Source organism: Rhinolophus sinicus, chromosome 16 (assembly GCF_057876585.1).
Source record: "Rhinolophus sinicus isolate RSI-liver-muscle chromosome 16, RSI-T2T, whole genome shotgun sequence".
In the NCBI taxonomy this organism is placed as follows: Eukaryota; Metazoa; Chordata; class Mammalia; order Chiroptera; family Rhinolophidae; genus Rhinolophus; species Rhinolophus sinicus.
Window position 1 is genome coordinate 108,022,719 of NC_142516.1, and position 16,968 is coordinate 108,039,686.

Sequence of the window (16,968 nt, forward strand, 5' to 3'; positions counted from 1 at the left end):
CTCCTCCCTCTCCCCAATGTGCTCGTCTTCTCCCTGCTCTGATATCCTTAGTTAATAGCAACACATGGGATTGCAGAGAAAACCAGTTTTACTGAATACAGTTATCAAAATTGTCATATGGTAGATGTGCTTTATCAATACGCTAAAATTGTAACAGGATTTAGTAGCGAGTCATTGTAATTTTGCATCACAAGTAAGTTTTAGTTTGAATTTTTGACAGCAACTGTAATGTGAAGGTACCAGATTTCCATTGGTGTCAGAGCCACAGGTACTGCTCATATTGCTAGTTTTCATAATGGAAAGAAATGCAAAGTTTCAGTGAGAGGTTAATAAAAGTAAAAATGTGTTCCCCCCCACCCCCAAGTTTACTAAATCCTTTGAGTTCTGTCCATAGGCCCCAGGTTAAAAAGCTTTGGCCTTGAGGCATATTTTTTTCTCCCTGAAGAATGTCTTCAGACATCAATTTGAATATATGTAAATCTAGTCTTTCTTGAAGACAGTGCTTTTCTCCTGGTCTTGGTTCAGAAACTGGGAGGAGTGTTTCACTTTGTTTTCCTGGTCAAATGCTGATTAACTCTTTCTAGTCCAAAATGAGCAAACCAGCCTTTATTTTTCAAAGAAGATCACCAACTGTTTTGACATCAAGAGATAGGTTCTTTCAAACAGATATTTTCTCTGGTGCTGCAGAAATGGACTTAACACGAACAGGTGCACGTGTATAATTCTGTACATGTACTGATATATAAAACATGGGAATTACATCCTTTCAAAAGGAAGCATATCCTTCTCATTTTATAATACAGAAAGAATAATAAAGAAAGGAAATAAATTAACCTTGTAATGGCAAGCAGAAGGAAAAATGAACAAGTTTCCAGTTTGGTATTCTACGCTCCAGATGACTTTATATGTTGTGTCACACAAAAGTAATTTTATTTCAAGTCTACTGAGCTTCAAAAATTATGATAATAACTAATTGAATTGGAGTAGTTTTAAGAACATTGAGCTATGTGCTGGAATAAGAAAAAGGCTAAGTTGAAGGACATTTGTTTAATGTTACTCAGATTTAGAAACCTTTAAAAATATCAAAAATCATTTTATTTTAATATTTATTTCAGCTGAGGGTTTTAGAACAGCCTTTTAAAAATCTTCGGTGCCTGCACTGAAATATACATGTACTCCCTTCCCACCTAGCTGTAGGATCCATCATATAAGCTGAAAATTATCTTTAATAAATTAACTGTGATCGTGACAAATCTTATTGCTTTGAAGGGAGAGAAGGAGGCTTTTCCTGAGGTGATACTGAAAGCATACATTTTGCTCTCACTTACGTAATACCTACCTTCAGAATCAGTAAAACATTTGGATGACATTTTAATTTAAAGACATGTTCTTTTCTGAAGATAATTCAAGTAAAAGATGGCCTCGAGAAATCAGTAAAACAGAAATAAAGAATAAGGTGTTTGCTACTTTAATAGGGAGTTAATGCTGTGAGGGGATACGACAGTGACAGATAACCAGAAGTACCCATTTTTGACTTGAAGGATAAGAGATTGTATCAGTCAGCTTTGCTGCGTAACAACCTCAATCTCAGTAGCTTATACACCAATAAGCATTTATTTTTTGCTCCCATGTACGAAGTTGCCTGGGGCATCTTACTCTGTTTCTTACTTTGAGGCCCAGGCTGGAAGGTAAGTAACTATCTGTTCTCCTTATAATGATGTCTGATGTGCAAGTTCCTTTCAAGCCTATTTGTGTCAGGTTCCCTAGCATCTCCTTGGCCAACATAAGTCACATGGCCAACCAAGCCTGAACTCAGGGAGTAGCGAAGTGAACTTGATCCAGCCAGAGGCCATGGAAATAACTACATGGGAACAACTGGGACCAACAGTTCTATTTACCACAAATGCTAAAAATGTTAGCAGCTGAAGGAGCATTTGGTGGTAAGATTATATAATGTAGTACCTCGCTGCCTTTGACTTTTGTTGTTTCCTCTGCCCCAGGACATACCAGTTCAGCGTTTCATGTGACTTTGGGCCAAATTGAACATATCACAGGGGACTCCTTACTATCATGTAAGGGGCAAGAGAGAGGGAAAGAGAATGGAGCTGAGATTTAAGAGATCTAGATTTCAAATCTGGTTCAACTAGAGACCTGTTGGGAGACGCTAGGCGTTCACATAACTTGTCCCTGTCTTATGGCCCTTGTTCTGTAAGATGAAGATGTTGGACTGTCTGTTGCTGCAGTTCCTTCTACCACTAGAATTGAGATTTCGTTCCTTATTGGTAAAATGCACGTTTTATTTATTGGCACCTCCAGTCCACCTTTATGTTGCCAAGTATCAGAAGGGTGTAAAACTTGGAAAACACCCAGGCCAACAAAAATGACTTTAGTAGCCAAAGAAGGTCAAATAGTGGATGAGCATAAAAGTGTTGAGTGTATAGGGACTTATTATCTGTGTTTACTGTACTAAATAAGGTGGAGTAATGACTGCTGAATGCTGTATTTGGGGTTGTACACTCTCCCAGTAGTAGGCTCTGAATTCCCTGAGAGTGGAGACGGTGCCTGCCTATCTCCTCCCTCTCCTCTCTCCCCCTCCACTCGCCCCTCTCCCTCTTGTTCATTCATCCATCCAGCCTAGTACACTGCCTGGCATGCAGTAGAGCACATTTGGAACAAATGAAGTAAGAAGCCTCACATGGGAAACTAGTGCGGATATAGCGTAAAAGTGTCTCCAAGAACAATGTGGGTTTCCTGGAGCTCCTGTTTGGTGACTAGGACGCCTCGTTGTCTGCCTCTGGGGATTTGGAATATTACAGTGGTCCTGGGATTGCCCCCGGGATGCAGACGTCACGGACTCTGACTGCTGGCTGTGTCTCTGCGTTTTGCTAGGCACACAGGGTACGCAACAAGGAGACACGGTCACTGCTCTCCAGTTTTCCAGTTCTTGCACTTGGCAGCACCATGTGTCCTGTAACAGAAGCCTGGACAAGGCACAGGGGAGACGTGCAGGAGGCAGCAGTGACCTCTGGTCAGAAGGGACAGAGGGACCTCTCTCAGGGGGAAGAAATTGGAGGGCTTTATGGAGAGCCTTTGGGAAACCTGAAGTGGCACAATGTTTGGGGAGCCCAAGTACAAAGTCTGAAGGGAGAGGCAGGTGAGGCAAGGCTGCAGAGACAGGCGGCGCAGACCCGAGAGCCTTGTTGCATAAACTTGATCTTCACCTGATGGAACAAGGAAGCCACTGAGGGGTTTTAAAGCTGGGTCGGGGATGTGGTCACATGTGCTTGTTTCAGAAAGTGGGGAATAGGAATGGCAGAAAGCTAGCCGGGCGGGGATGTGGCCCCTAAGTGGCAGGATGGCTTGGGAAAGGATGGAGGGACAGGGACGCTGGTGAGGAGAGTCCCGCATGGGCAGCCCCTTCCACAGCTTCCCACAGGCCCAGTCGGACACGCCTCTCCCCGCCCTTCCAAAAAATAGAGAACATGATGTGCGGTCATTTGAAACTTCCTTTTAACCTTTTCATGAGCTGACAGAGCTGGTGTGCTACTTCTGAGATGGTGCTACTCCTGGAAATAGTCTGTTTGAGGCTGGATGGCTTCAGGTGACAGGATGGGTGTGGCATAGTCTCTGCTGTTAACAGGTGATGTCATCTCCATTTGGTACACAGGCAACTTGGTATGTTTGCAGCCACCGGGGTCACTAAAGTGATGGATGTTATTTTGATCTTCAGTTTTTATAGTTGCTTCATCTCGCTATCTAACATTTCAAAAAATTGTTTTTACAGTGTTTTGGTTGAGCAGACCGTGCCTTTCAGTAGATTCCACTGTGTTGTGTCAGAATGTCTTTCCTATTGTCCCAGGTTTGTTGGTACTTTTATTATTGTTTGGCCCATGTACATCTTCTAGATGATTAGGTTCATTCTTACAAGGTTTAAACACTTGTCAACTGATACTAAGAGGCATCTCTTAGTGGTTAGTGTTGGCAGCACTTTTGTTATAATTTGTGGCACCTTCTTCACACCAGTTGGTTGTTTTGCCAGCTCTGCGTCTCCATTGATCAGCAATGGTAGTTGTTCCTTTGTGCAGCGGATGATGACACAGTACAGCCTCTGCCTTAAGAAGCTGGCAACGGATGCTGGAGTATTATAATAGGGCAAGTGAGCAGAGAAATGTAAAAGGGAGTAAGTACCTTGGGTTTCAGGAGCTCGAAAGGTCACATTGGGTTGCAAGCAGCAGGAAAACTATGGCCTGCAGTTAAGGTGAGTGCTGAAGTGTAGGTAGCATTTCAACAGGCTGGTGCTGTATTTTGGGCCTGGCAGTGAAGAGATTCAGGGTGGAGGGGCAGCCAGAACAGAGGGACGATGATGATGGTGGGGGGAGAGGGTGGTGTGTAGAGGGAATTGAGTGAGGAGCGCAGTGCAGTGGGAGCTGGATTACCGGCGATAATGCTGGAAAAGTGGGGGCCTTGTCGCCATCATTTCTCCTCGAGAACAGGAAGCTACTAAGTAGGAATTCCTCCTATGTGTTGCGGACAGTAATCCTGTCGGAGCTGTAAGACCAGCTGAGACACTGGACTGCTTAGCATTGTGACTGAGCGTCTGCAGACAGATCGGGATTATCCTCAAAATACCCTGGAAGCATCCGCCTGTTCCTTGATCAGGGAATAAAATTATATGATCAAGCAGTGAATTTGAAGAGTTTTGTTTTTCTGTGTAATTATTTGCTCCTGTAGACGTGTACTTGACTGACTTTTAGTACTGACTTTTTTCTCCAGTGTGTGGTTTTGCTGACTAAAAATGAGGCCTGGATCGTGGGTAGGGATAAAAACTATATATAAATTGTCATTGGAAAGTTCGAGTTACCAATTTTTGTCCACCTAAAAGCATGTTACAAGGACTTTAACTTAACTGACTATAATTCCTTTTCCTGGGGATGCTTGTTCCTTTACTCTTAGAAACTCAGAGTACGCATTTTACAGTTTTAAAAACTGTTAAATCACATGTTTTTAAAGAAAATGATGAAGAACGTTACTACCCACTTTTGTTTGTTTGGTTTTTAGTAGATCAAGAAATATGTACAAGTTTTTAAATTCTAGAAACAGACTTCAGGTTTCTATGGCATTTAACAAATGTGATTATTCATAGCAAATTCTGAAGCAGTGTAAGAACCGGGGGAAAGAGTTTGTGTCAAACAGGAAGCAGCTGGATTTTAGGAAGGAGTTAACATATAGCTGTTTCACCCTCTGTAAAGTTAAATAAATACACTTTTGGTTTCTATCTGGAAAAAAATAACACCTTAACCTAGTGGTGTGTGGTTTGTTCTTCTATATAGGGATGCTTTTAGGGGTGACAGTAATATTTACAAATATGTGAGCAAATGCAGAGCTGTTTGGTTTAGAACCAGTGTTGCCTGACGTTTCAAAGAAGAAAGCTTCCAGCAGAGAAAGCCTTGTGGTGATTGCGTAGTGTTGCCTTTTAGTCATCTACAATGTAGATTGTGGAGCTGCCTGTCCTTTCCTCAGTGCTGGGGCCTTGATGTCCTTGCCTGTTACCAGCAGGACACTGGGCTGACGGCATCTGAATCAATTCTAATGTAGGTATAAAGAGCAAAAAACAGAAGGTAAACATGCTTAGAGAACTACATACAGACCATATACCATGTATTCCAAAGCCTAGGAAGATTAACAACGATCTGGCATCAAGCTAATTATGAGATAATTGAGAGCCGTGTGCGGTCATATGTGCACGTTAATCACCGTGTACACACATGCACGTGCACATACAGAATCTCTGCAGCTTTGCCAGAAGGTGGACTTGTCGGAACAAGTAACATTCAACTCTTACACATTGAAAGCATTAATATTCATGCTCTTGGGTTGCAGGTCTTTATTTTATTTTATTTTATTTTTTTTTAGTGGAAGTTGAAACAATTCAGGCAAACTCACATTCAACATAAATCAAACATTCCAAAAAACCACGCTGGATGTAGTCGTTGGCCCAGACCTGTTTAGGGTCATCTTGGTGGTAACACAGCATCCACTGGAGCCGCCGTCCTCACCGGTGCCCTTCACCAGTGCTCATGTCCGTGCTCTTCCTTCTCTCCGTGAGGCACCTTCCCTGGTGCATGTGGCGCTGCCTGCCTGCGCTCCCCTGCGCACACCGGTTTAGTTGCTATTTCTCTTGGAATTCGGTTATGCATTTTCAGACATGTCTGTGCAGTGGTACTTGTTGTCCCAATTCATAAAAATGAATTAAATATTAAATGAACCCATTAAATGTGAATGAAATAATTATCTTTAGGAAAACGAAATGGAACACTTTGGAAAGACTTAAATTGCTGATAAATTAGGTGTGGTCAGTCCCAAGACTCTGGGGAAGCACGAAGAATTTTGTAGTTGGACAGCCGTGCCCTGCTTAGGGAGAGCCCTCCACTCTGAAATCAAAGTTGTAAATCGTCGGTGACAGTGCATTGTAAGAAAGACTAGAAGCCCAGCCGGAGGGACCTTGCCTCCAAGGAAAGTTTTTACCTTCTCTCAAGCACATTTACGAGTACATTTTTAAGGTAAATGTTTAAGGCTTATATAACATTTTAAAATATTCTGTACTTGAACGTGCCTTTGTTTGATTACTTGACCAACTGGCGTGTTGGTCTGGGTTGGCTTGGGTTGGACTGGACAGCAAACCTGTTTTGACCTCGTGTTCATTGACATTAAGAGCATTGGCTGCCAAAAGGCACCTCTAGCCTACTTTATTTGGGAGCTAGATCGTTTCTCCTTACTACCTTATATCGAAATGATAGATTTATCTTAAGTGTGTGCTGCTCGAAGATTAAAATGCAAATAGAAGGCATAGGCACAAGTAAGACATTGAGAGAGACTTGGGTTATTGCCACTGCCTTCAGCGAACACTGAGGAAACGGCCTCACGGAGGGTAGCTGTCGCGTGACTGAGGGGGCAGTGCGTGGGTGAGCTGAGTGTGTGGTATGGGCGTGTCTGTGGTGTTCACGTTAGTCCCTGACTCATCCCCCACACAGCTACCTCTCCATGGGGACCTTGAACAGTGTACCAATTCTCAGGTAGTGTGAATAACATACAGAAAATTTTGCTTATGAAATAGATGAGCTTTGTAGTATGGCTTTTTTGTTTTGTATTTGGGACCATCTTTACATGTGTCAACTAAAAATGATATATTGTTAATGTACTCCCAAATCTCTGGCACAAGTCCTGGAAAAAGCCTTAAATGATGGGCACTCCATCATGGCCAAAGGTGGTGTGTTAGGGGCTGATAGAATGCATTGTGTTGGGATGAAATTAAAACATTTAAAAAAATCTAAATGATTTTATGTAGAAAAACATGAGCATTACAAAAGCTGTGTTAGCGGTTGAAGATAAGTATCTCTCCATGGGTGTTTGAAATAATCTTTTGTGTTGCTTATATGACTTCCATTGTCTTTTACATTTATCATGTACTTTGCTTGTGCATCTTCCCCATCCTCCACATTTAATCCTCAAGGGATCTGTGCTGAGTTTTATGCTTTGAACTTAAATTTTTTTCTTGTCCTTAAAAGTGAGACTGGAGAGAAGGAGAAGGAAAGCTTTTCAAATTTCTGTTGAAAGCTTTTGTTTATCTTACATACCTATTCCTTTTGAAAATTTCTCTGTACAGCAGACTTGGTTGTTTGCAAATGACTAAATGCCAGAGAATATGTTGCGATTCGCTGTTCCTTGGTTGCTCATGTCCCCATGTCTTTGCTCAGATTCACCTTCAGAAAGTTAGGGACAGTTAACGTGTAGGTTGGTTATTTAATTTGTAGTTAGTAAAAACAAAGTTTAAAATTTTTTAATCTTATTTGTTTCTATCGTGATGAAACTGAAAAATGAAAAAGAAAAGCAGAATGCTTGTCTTTTTGCTGAGGTTTCTGTGAATTTTTCTGTGTGTGATTTCAAGCGATGCCTCATGACCCTGAAAGCTATGTGTATATAATTTCATTGTTAACAAGGACATCCGTACCTGTCTAGAGTTCCAATCTCCTTATTTTTTAATCTCTAATATTTGAAAATGTAGATAGATCTTTGACTTTTTTTCTAAGATTAGATAAAAGGTCTGAACTGAGAATCTTTTTCCATTTCAAAGCATTTGTCAAGTGAAGATGTTAATCACAAAATTATGCTTGAACAAAGATATGCTTAGTTATTGCTCTTTTTCAGAATAGCAAAGCAAGAGTTACATCTTTGAAAACATGTGCCGAAAAAGTGCAGTCTGACAAAAAGCCATTTAACCACTGAAAATTTTAATAGGAATTCCAAAATCGTAGTATAGTGAAGTAAATGTTTAGTGTGTTGGTCAGTTCAGAAGATTGATGTGTTCAGATTTGTTTGGAGAGTTGATAGTGCAAATTTCACCTCAATTTATAATTGAAAAATACGATCATCAAAGAAAATTTGAAAATTAGGGGAAAGAGGCAACTATGTTTCTTTTTTCTTTCCAGTTTTATTGCGAAATAGTTGACATCACTGTAAGGTGGGTTATTTTTTCCTGTGTAAGTTTAAGGCAGACAGACAGCATGAGGTCTGATTTACATGTACTGTGAAATGGTTACCACAGTAGGTTCAGCTAACAGCCATCTTCTCAGCCGTCTTTCTTTAATGAAACAAAACGATGTTTTAGCAATGCTTCCATTTTCTATGCGTTATCTTTTAAAAGAATCACTGCTTAATGCTACGTATAGAACTTCCCAACTTGCCTTTTTTTGATAAAGTTCAGTCAGGGAATAATGTAAAATATGACTATTGACAGCATAACTGGAAGTGACCTGAGCCGATAAAAATTAGCTTCAAGTTAAAAGCTAAATTCCTCTGTTCATGTTATCATCATTTAGAGAAAACTAACATACTTCACCTTAGGGATTCTCATTTAACGTCTCCCAAAGACTGGGTTTTATGCATTTATAAATTGTCACGTTGTAGAAGTTATAGTCTGGTGACGGGGGTGGGGGTGGGGTGGGGGGTGGGAATGAATGTAGAGAAGGAAAGGGGGGATTGAGTGATAATGTCAGCCTGTGGGTTAATTTTATACACAGACGGGACCCACCTCAAGTTCATGTTTCCAAACACCTTACTGGGCAGACATTGATCTCAGGTTTTCTGTTTTTCTCTCCTTTTTCAGCTTTTATTTGTATGGGTTTCTTGAGGAAGAACCACTTGTTGATTGGTTGTTAATTATCTAGAATTTACAATGATTAGGAAGTCTGAATAAAAATCTATTAGATTCAATTTCGACAGAAATTTTAATGCCCAGTTTAGTGGGTTGCCTTTAAATCATCATTAGTGATATGCAAATTGAATTAGAGTCTTGAATATGAAAAGCACTTTAGGAGTAAATTAGACAGTTTGGAAGCTACATTAACTCTTTCAGAGTACTAGGCTACTATTTAGTCAGCCCAAACAATAATTTACGAAGTTTAGCCTATCCAGACAGTAATTTGCAAAGCAATACTTTGATGATGCTAGAAAGAGTTAATGAAGCTTCTGAAGTACCTTGTATTTTCTTGGAGAATCTGATTCAGCATTTACAATGGTTGCATCTGAGGAAAAATGTTTTTAAATTGAATGCCTGTTACAGGAATTGTTGGCTAAATTTATGCTAGCATTTCTTGGTTTTTTATCTTCCATCCTATTCCTGTCCCTTCTTTTGTTTTCTTTCCTCCTTCTCCTTCTCCTCCTTTACATACTCTTTTTTTCTTACTTAATGTGAGTATTCAGCAAGATTCAGTCCTGTGTTTCTCACTGTTCCTTGGTCGTCTCTTCTCACTGGTTTCAGCCAGTTGCTTTGATACAAGCACATGGTTTCTGAGTCCCATTGAGTTCTTGCTGTCTCCTTCTTTTACCTCCCATACGTGCATCTCGACCTGTTTTGTCCTGAGTTTTAGTCTAATTTGTCAACTAGCTGGTAACTGAATAGGCATCTCATTGTTGCCTTAAACTTACCTGCCTCCCTAAAACTGGTCTTCCCTCCCGACTCCATCATTTTTTGAATAGCACTACCGCCTTTATTTCAGCAGTCTGATCCTGGAGCTGTGGAAAAACTGCTCATTAACTCCAGCTTCCACAGTGGAGATTCCGGTGAAGGCTCCCTCAGAGTTCTGCCCCTCTCCCCTTTCCGGTGGCTGTTACGCCCCTCACCTGGCCCACTACCTGAGCTTGCCTCCAGCTTCTTTCTTCATTCTACTCCGGGCAAGCTGTGACACCAAATCCTTCATCTCCTCAAACACTGTCAGACATTCAAGCCACCCACCGTCTGAAAGACCCATTTTTCCAGCTTCCTTTCCTACAAAGACCTCTACCAGCCCACCTTCCATTCTGTTCCTCCAGCTAGGCGTTTCCTGTTCTCTGTCCACACTGATCTTTCTAGAACTATTCAGTAAAGAAGCCAGGCTCAAAAAGGTACATTCTGCACAATTCCATTTTTATGAATTTCAGTAAACAACCAGAATTAGTGTTTGTGCTATGAGTCAGAATAGTGGTTACTTGTAGGGAAGGGGCTGCTGGCTGACTGGGGAGGGGAGTGTGAGAGAGCCTCCTGCAAGGGGCCTGGAAATGATACGGATGGTGGTCACACAGGGCCATACAAATATAAAAATTCATGGAGCTGTCCACAGCAGATTTCACTGGTTGGGTAGATGTAAGTTAACGCTCAGTGAAACAGAGACTGAAACAGTGTCCGCCTTACGAGGCTTGTGGTAAGGCTTGAGGTAAGGCTTGAATGTGATAATATTTAAAACGCTGAGCACAGAGACTGGCACGTGGGGAAAATGCCAAGTCTTTCAGTTAGACACAGTTGTCTTTCCCACTCTGAATGGTGTAGTGGACGTTCCCCAGCTAGACTAATTTTGTAAAGGATTTGACCTTGGAGACATTTTTTGTATTACATTCTTCACTCAAATGTTATTGCCATGTGTGTTGCTCTGTTGCTATTATTGATTTAATGTGGGTACCTGCTTGTATTGTTTGTAGTGTACATTTTTGATTATCAGTAGAAATAGCGTGTGTGGCATGTGATGGAAAGCTTGTAATGGACTTAAAGATTTCCCCCCACACATTGTACACATCAGAAAAAGCACTTTGAGTTTATTTTAAAAGTATTTACACAACAAGCTTAAGATTGGAGTTATTTCTGCGAGTATTGTAGTTGCCAGGGAAGCATCCGGAAGTGGGACTAATGGGACAGCATATTATAATACAATTCAGTGTAAGGAAGACTTTCTTAGCAGAGCTGTTAAAATAGGCTTAAATGATTTTTAAATAAAACGTCTCATGAGATGGTGGTTAGCAGGCTTTAATGTATATATACCAGGGGTGGCAATAAATTGTATACAAGTGGACACTTTGGTCAACGTTGCTCAAGCAGTAGTTCGCCGTAATCAGAAGTGTCTGGACGCTGATGGTGACCACTTTGAGCACCTCTTGTATTGCAGACGTCAAACGTTTATTCATCTTTTGTTGTTGGTAGATATTATTACGATTTTAATAGTTTTTTTCCTTCCTTAAGATGTGTATACATTTTTTTTTGGCGTCCTCTTACATGCATCACCTGGGGAATCTGTACAAATACAAGTTCTGACTCAGTATGTCTGTGCTGAATACTGAAGTTCTGCATTTGTAACCAGATCCCAGGTGGTGGTGCTGGTCCCCGAACTTGGCGTAGCACAGAGTTAAGGGTATGTTCCGGTTTAGAGATGTGACATCATGAAGGGCGAAACAAGAACAACTTGGCCCATAAAATCTCCACAAATTTGGGTGGGTAATGACCATGTGAACCATATTTGTGTGAATATTCTTGAAAGAATCCAGTCGAGAAAGTATTAACTCTTCTTTTCAAGTATGGGAGCTGTGTGATTTTTTTTTTTCATGCTAGTGGGCAAGCCTGATTGATTTCATTAGTTTGTTTTTATATCGGTGGAAATGGTTACAAATTCAGTCAGAAATTTTAGGGAAAGAACTTTAGAAATAACTTGGAATCATTTGTGAATGCCGTTTCTTAAAAATAAAAAATAAAATCAGAAAACTAAACTGAAAAATAGCCCCAGCAAGACACAGCCCTTCTCCATTTGTCACTGTATTCAGTGAACGATACTTGACAGAATAACCATCACTGTGCTGTATGCTATTTGAAGAGCCAATTTCATCCCTCATGTTCTGCCACTGACTGTGGTAGATTTCCATTCCCCTTCTGAACTGCAACCTCTTTTATTACCTTGTTCCTTTTTGCTTGTCACATTCTGGACTCGGTAGAGGATGATTTTATACACTGTCAGTCTTTGACCTCTGTCAGCCTGTGATTTGAAACTGAGAAAAATCCAACTTACAAATTGAAGATGAGATCCTCCCCTTGGATGAAGCAGTGCCATCAGAGACAGGACTTACCCCAGAGCAGAACCTGTCAGCCGGCCGGCCTCACAGGGTGACGGGAAGAATGTGGCTCTGCCTACTGGCACCCGGGAGCATTCCTTTCTGTTTGGGACTGAAGTACCAGACGCACACATTATTAAATTACTTAATGAAGATTTTGTAGCTCACCTCTCATCCCTTTGCAAAGGCCCATTCAGCCTGAGAAGGGGGTGAGGGCAGAGAAAGCGTTGCTATCACACTGGTGAACAGGGGTCTCAGACGCTCCTTGGGGGGCGTGCTCAAAGGCCGGCTGCTTCTAGACGGCCCTGAATTGGCAGAAGGGAGGTGCAAACTCAAAAGGAGGACCCTTCACTGAGGGGAAATGCAGGGTTTCGGCTTCCGTCGTAACTCGGCGTTGCCGTTTACAGTCCCACACAGGAGACCATTTTAAAGCTATGGTTAAGGGCCTCCGATGATGGGCTGAGGTTGGCAGATCTTAGTAACTCAGAGGGGCACAGCTCAGACCGGCGGACGTGGGCTCCAGTGTGCTCTGTCAGGAGTGTGTGCGTGTAATTGGATTACGTAAATGGTTCCAATAACGAAGATGTTGTCACATCCCTGCCACGCTCTCACTGGGGAGATCTCTGCCTTAGGAGAATGAGAGCACACGTGCAAAAAGGGGTGGCCGCGAACTTTTCTCTCACATCACATCAAACTCTCAGACTATCTGTAATGATAATAAGAATAGCAGTCCTATTGTCATGCTTCACAGGGGGTTGTTGGGATTAAGATAATATCCACGGAAAGAGTATGAACGGGAAAGCATTAATCACATGCACTTATTTGTAAATAACGGTGTAATGGTCTTCCTTACAGTGTGAAACTAGCAGGAGGAGGGCAGTCCATTCCTTTTTACACCATGTGGAGGGAGGTGAATTGCTATTGGCTTAGGAAGGATACGGTAATGGGGAGATGGAGGGAGGGGACAGGTTCTCTTCCTCCTCTTTGGGGTACAGTGCCGTCCTCAGACAGAATGAGGGTGAGAGCACATGATGGGAAGGCGGGGGGATTCATGATGATGAGACGGCCAACCAAGCCCCGTTTGTCGTGTGCTAAATATACGCGTGCAGGCTGCATTCTCAGGGAGTCCACATTCCAACACATGTACGTCACACCCATTTTTTAAACATCACTGATAATTCTCGATTTCGCTGTACTGATCTAAGCACTGTGGTATTCAGTAAAGAAAGACTGTAATGCGTACACCATTGGTACTGGGCAGTTGGTGAAGGTGGTCCTGACGGTGGCAGTGGCATTCCCGCCCTTGAGCCGCATGGGCCAGCCTCTGTGCTGTTGGGCGCCTGGAGTATGTGACACGTGACCTCACCCGAACCTTCCTGCCGGCAGGTGCCTATTGTCCCGTTTTATAGTGGAGGAAGCAGAGGAAGAAAGCGTAAGTCATTTGCCCAAGGTCACAGAGCTCGTAAATGCGGGGATTTGAGTCAAGATCACCAAAGCCACATCACTTCCTAAGACTAGTTTTTAAAGTTCTCAAATACAGACTAGCCCACAAAGACTGGAGGGTAGTGTTCAGAAGGCTGACATTTTTACTAAGGCACATGGGGCCACGAAAAGAAATGGTGTCGGGTATTAGTAGTCATGTGTGTGGATTAGAGCCGCCCTGCTCCATGGTCTTGGCCCAGGCTCGCCTGTGGGCTGTCAGGAAAAAAAGGCTCAGGACTCCTGGAAAACAATGCAGTGTCCATTTGAGAGCAGATTTCCTTTTCATTTAAGGAAAGATTAGCTTTCATGCAAATGAACACTTGGTTCATTTGGCCACTCGAGGATTTAAATCAGGTTCCCTAACTCCACCAGCCTTCACTGTCCCTTTGTTGTGTGACAAACACAGGCTGAGACTTCTTCCCTAAGCCCAGGGCAAATTCTGTTGTATTAAATAACCACTGTGCAATGTACTGCATGCTTTTCTACTTACTTATTGGACTTGAACCCCTTCCCCCTCCCCCCAAAGAAATGATGTTGATGTTTGAACAGAGCCTGTCACTCTCCAAAGGAAAAAGGCTCACATGTTACTGTTTTGTAGCCAGCAGTCCAAGTTGTGAAATAAACATACCTTGAAATGAGGCTTTCATACCTCCTGCCTTTTATGGCCTCACTACTTACAGCGCGACCCCTGGACCCCTGGACCGGCCGGGGCATCAGCACGTCCGTCCGGGAGCTTGTTCCAGTCTCAGGCCTGACATGAGCTCATGCTGACACGGTCTGCACTTTGACACGATCCTCAGTGATTCCTCTGCGTGTTGAAGTGTGAGAAGCACTGGTTTTTACGGTACTTGGCCCCATCCAAGTTCATGGTTAACCTTATTGGGTGGAGGCCTTTTCCTTCTCTACTAAACTTGTTTCAAGGATGAACTCTTACATTTTTAGAGCAGGGGCCTAAAGAACTGAAGTCTCAAGTGTAGTTGTTTAGCATTGAGGAGCGTTTTGCCATTTCTGGCTAAGTCTGACTTATTAAATCTTTAATTTATCCAACTCAGTTTTCTGTTTGTACTGAGTTTGTGTTCCATTTGTAATGCAAAGCTAGTAGGGTGTTCATTTATCTGCTCTCTTAATAAGTGTATAAAAAGAACCAAATTCCAAATAACTCATGAGGTACCATTGAAGATAGAAGCCCATGAGCCAGTTGTGTTAGCGGCTTCTCTCCCTGCGGTGCCCTTTCTCTCCTGATTCCTCCTGTGCTCCTTCCAAGGGGGGTGTGAGGGGCACACAGGAAGGCGCGCCGTAGGCCATGGCGGCCGCTCGTCGTTGACCGACATGGATTCAGGCAGCCTGGGCTCGATCCCTGCCGGACCACGGCCTCTGTCCTCACTCCCAAGTGAAGGTGTTGGATTCCAACAGCCAGACATCCTCACCATCCCATCCCATGCTGCCCAGCCAGCTCTTCTGCCCACATTCCCGACACCCCCTTCTCTCCTCCACTCCAACGGCCCTGCCTTCTGCTGGGCTCGTCCTGCCTCCACGGACCCCCTTAGACTCCGAAAGAGCACAGAAGTGGGCTTTTTTGTGTCCTACCCATGAACTGTTCAAGGAGGAGGGAGAGTCATGTTCAAGGACTCAGAGGTGAACTTGGGACTTTATATTACTGTCCGCTTGATGATTGCCCTGTTCTCTTGGAAGGTGCTTCAAGCAGAAGACACCCCTTTATGAAATATTGCCTCTCTTTCCCCACCCTTTTAGGGAGGAAGGCTCACTAAATCCTTTTCAAATTCAGAGAAATTAGGAAATCTTGGATCATTTTATTTCAGTTTTAACTTATTGTGGTTTTCTTTTTGTTGAGTCAGCGCTTGTCTTAGGGGACCTCAGGCAGAGCTCTGTAACAGTGACAGGACAGCTTACAATGTCTAACTCAGCGTAAATTATTTCCGAGCCAGTTGAGGTCCACTTGAAAGCCAATGAAACCTCTAATTAAGGAGCAGGGAAGGATCCCAAGTCCTGACTTTTTCTTATATTGGGGCAGATTCTACTGGATGCCAGAGGATTCTTTATATAATAAAGATTGAAAAAAAAAAAAAAAAAAGGAAACAACAAAAAAATTAAAATTTCCCAATTCTTTATCTGTGTTATAACTAGAACCAGCTCCTAGGTTGGGATGTCCAGTAGTTTGTATTACTTATTTATTACTAGGGTTCAAGTTGGAACTTGAAATACTTTCTAAGCACACTGTACAGTGGTAATGGTGTTTCTTTGCAGCATGATTGTCTTGCTAAGCTTTTTCACGTTGCTTGAATAGAAAACAGTAACATCTTGGAATGATTGTAAACTGCTGCCTGAGACCCTGGGAGTGCACTGTTTTCTAATTATTGTATTATATTTGTGGCCCAAGGTTTACTACCCCTTTTCTTTGAGTCTTAGATTTTAAATAGTCTCATTCAAAATGATTCCTTCTGTTCCAGTGCCATAGTTGATACATTAGCAGTGTAAGTTTTATATACATGATTGCTGTGTAGGCTGTGAAATGGCTGCTTATTAGATTTGTAATAATACCATAATGTACCTTTTTATTTTTAATAACGTGAGACCCAGAAATGCTCATGACCCATGACAAAACAATAAGGACCAGCCATCATTGTAAAGCAGAAAGGTAATATAAGGGATTGGAAATTGGGAATTGGGATTATTGAAATTAAAAGCAGAGGGTATAACTTAAGTTCTTTTCAGTTACTAAAACTTTGGTTTCCTGACTGTGCTAAGTATTGCAGCAAGATAACGAGAGGAAGGCAGAGTTTTAGTCCCTCAGGAGCTTACTTCCAAGGCAGGGGTCACCTGATATTACAGTTCTAGTTGTAGGATTGGAACTATTCAGAAAATGTTCTGAGGAATGCAATAATCAGGGCACCCTCTGGTTTAGTGTTTCTTCTTGCCTGCTTTCACTGCTATTCAAAAAGCGAATCTTCTTTGTTCTGGATCTTTGAAATTGATCTGTTGCTTTTAAAAATTTAAGGCAACTCCCTCAGATACAGTAGGCCTACTTCACCAAACAAACTGTGCAGGAAGCAACATTCTCTG

General features: G+C 42.2%; 1 protein-coding gene and 1 long non-coding RNA gene across 2 annotated transcripts in view; one reads left to right on the forward strand and one right to left on the reverse strand.

Annotated features, from left to right (window-relative positions):
• The window catches only part of FOXO1 (forkhead box O1), a 90,887-nt gene that overhangs the window by 41,613 nt on the left and 32,306 nt on the right, over positions 1 to 16,968 (forward strand). The window lies entirely within an intron of this gene.
• On the reverse strand, positions 11,961 to 15,080 carry LOC141571057 (uncharacterized). Its single transcript, XR_012495556.2, has 3 exons — positions 14,566 to 15,080; positions 12,421 to 12,517; positions 11,961 to 12,342 (listed from the first exon to the last, which is right to left on the reverse strand). It is a non-coding gene; the product is annotated as an uncharacterized LOC141571057 (long non-coding RNA).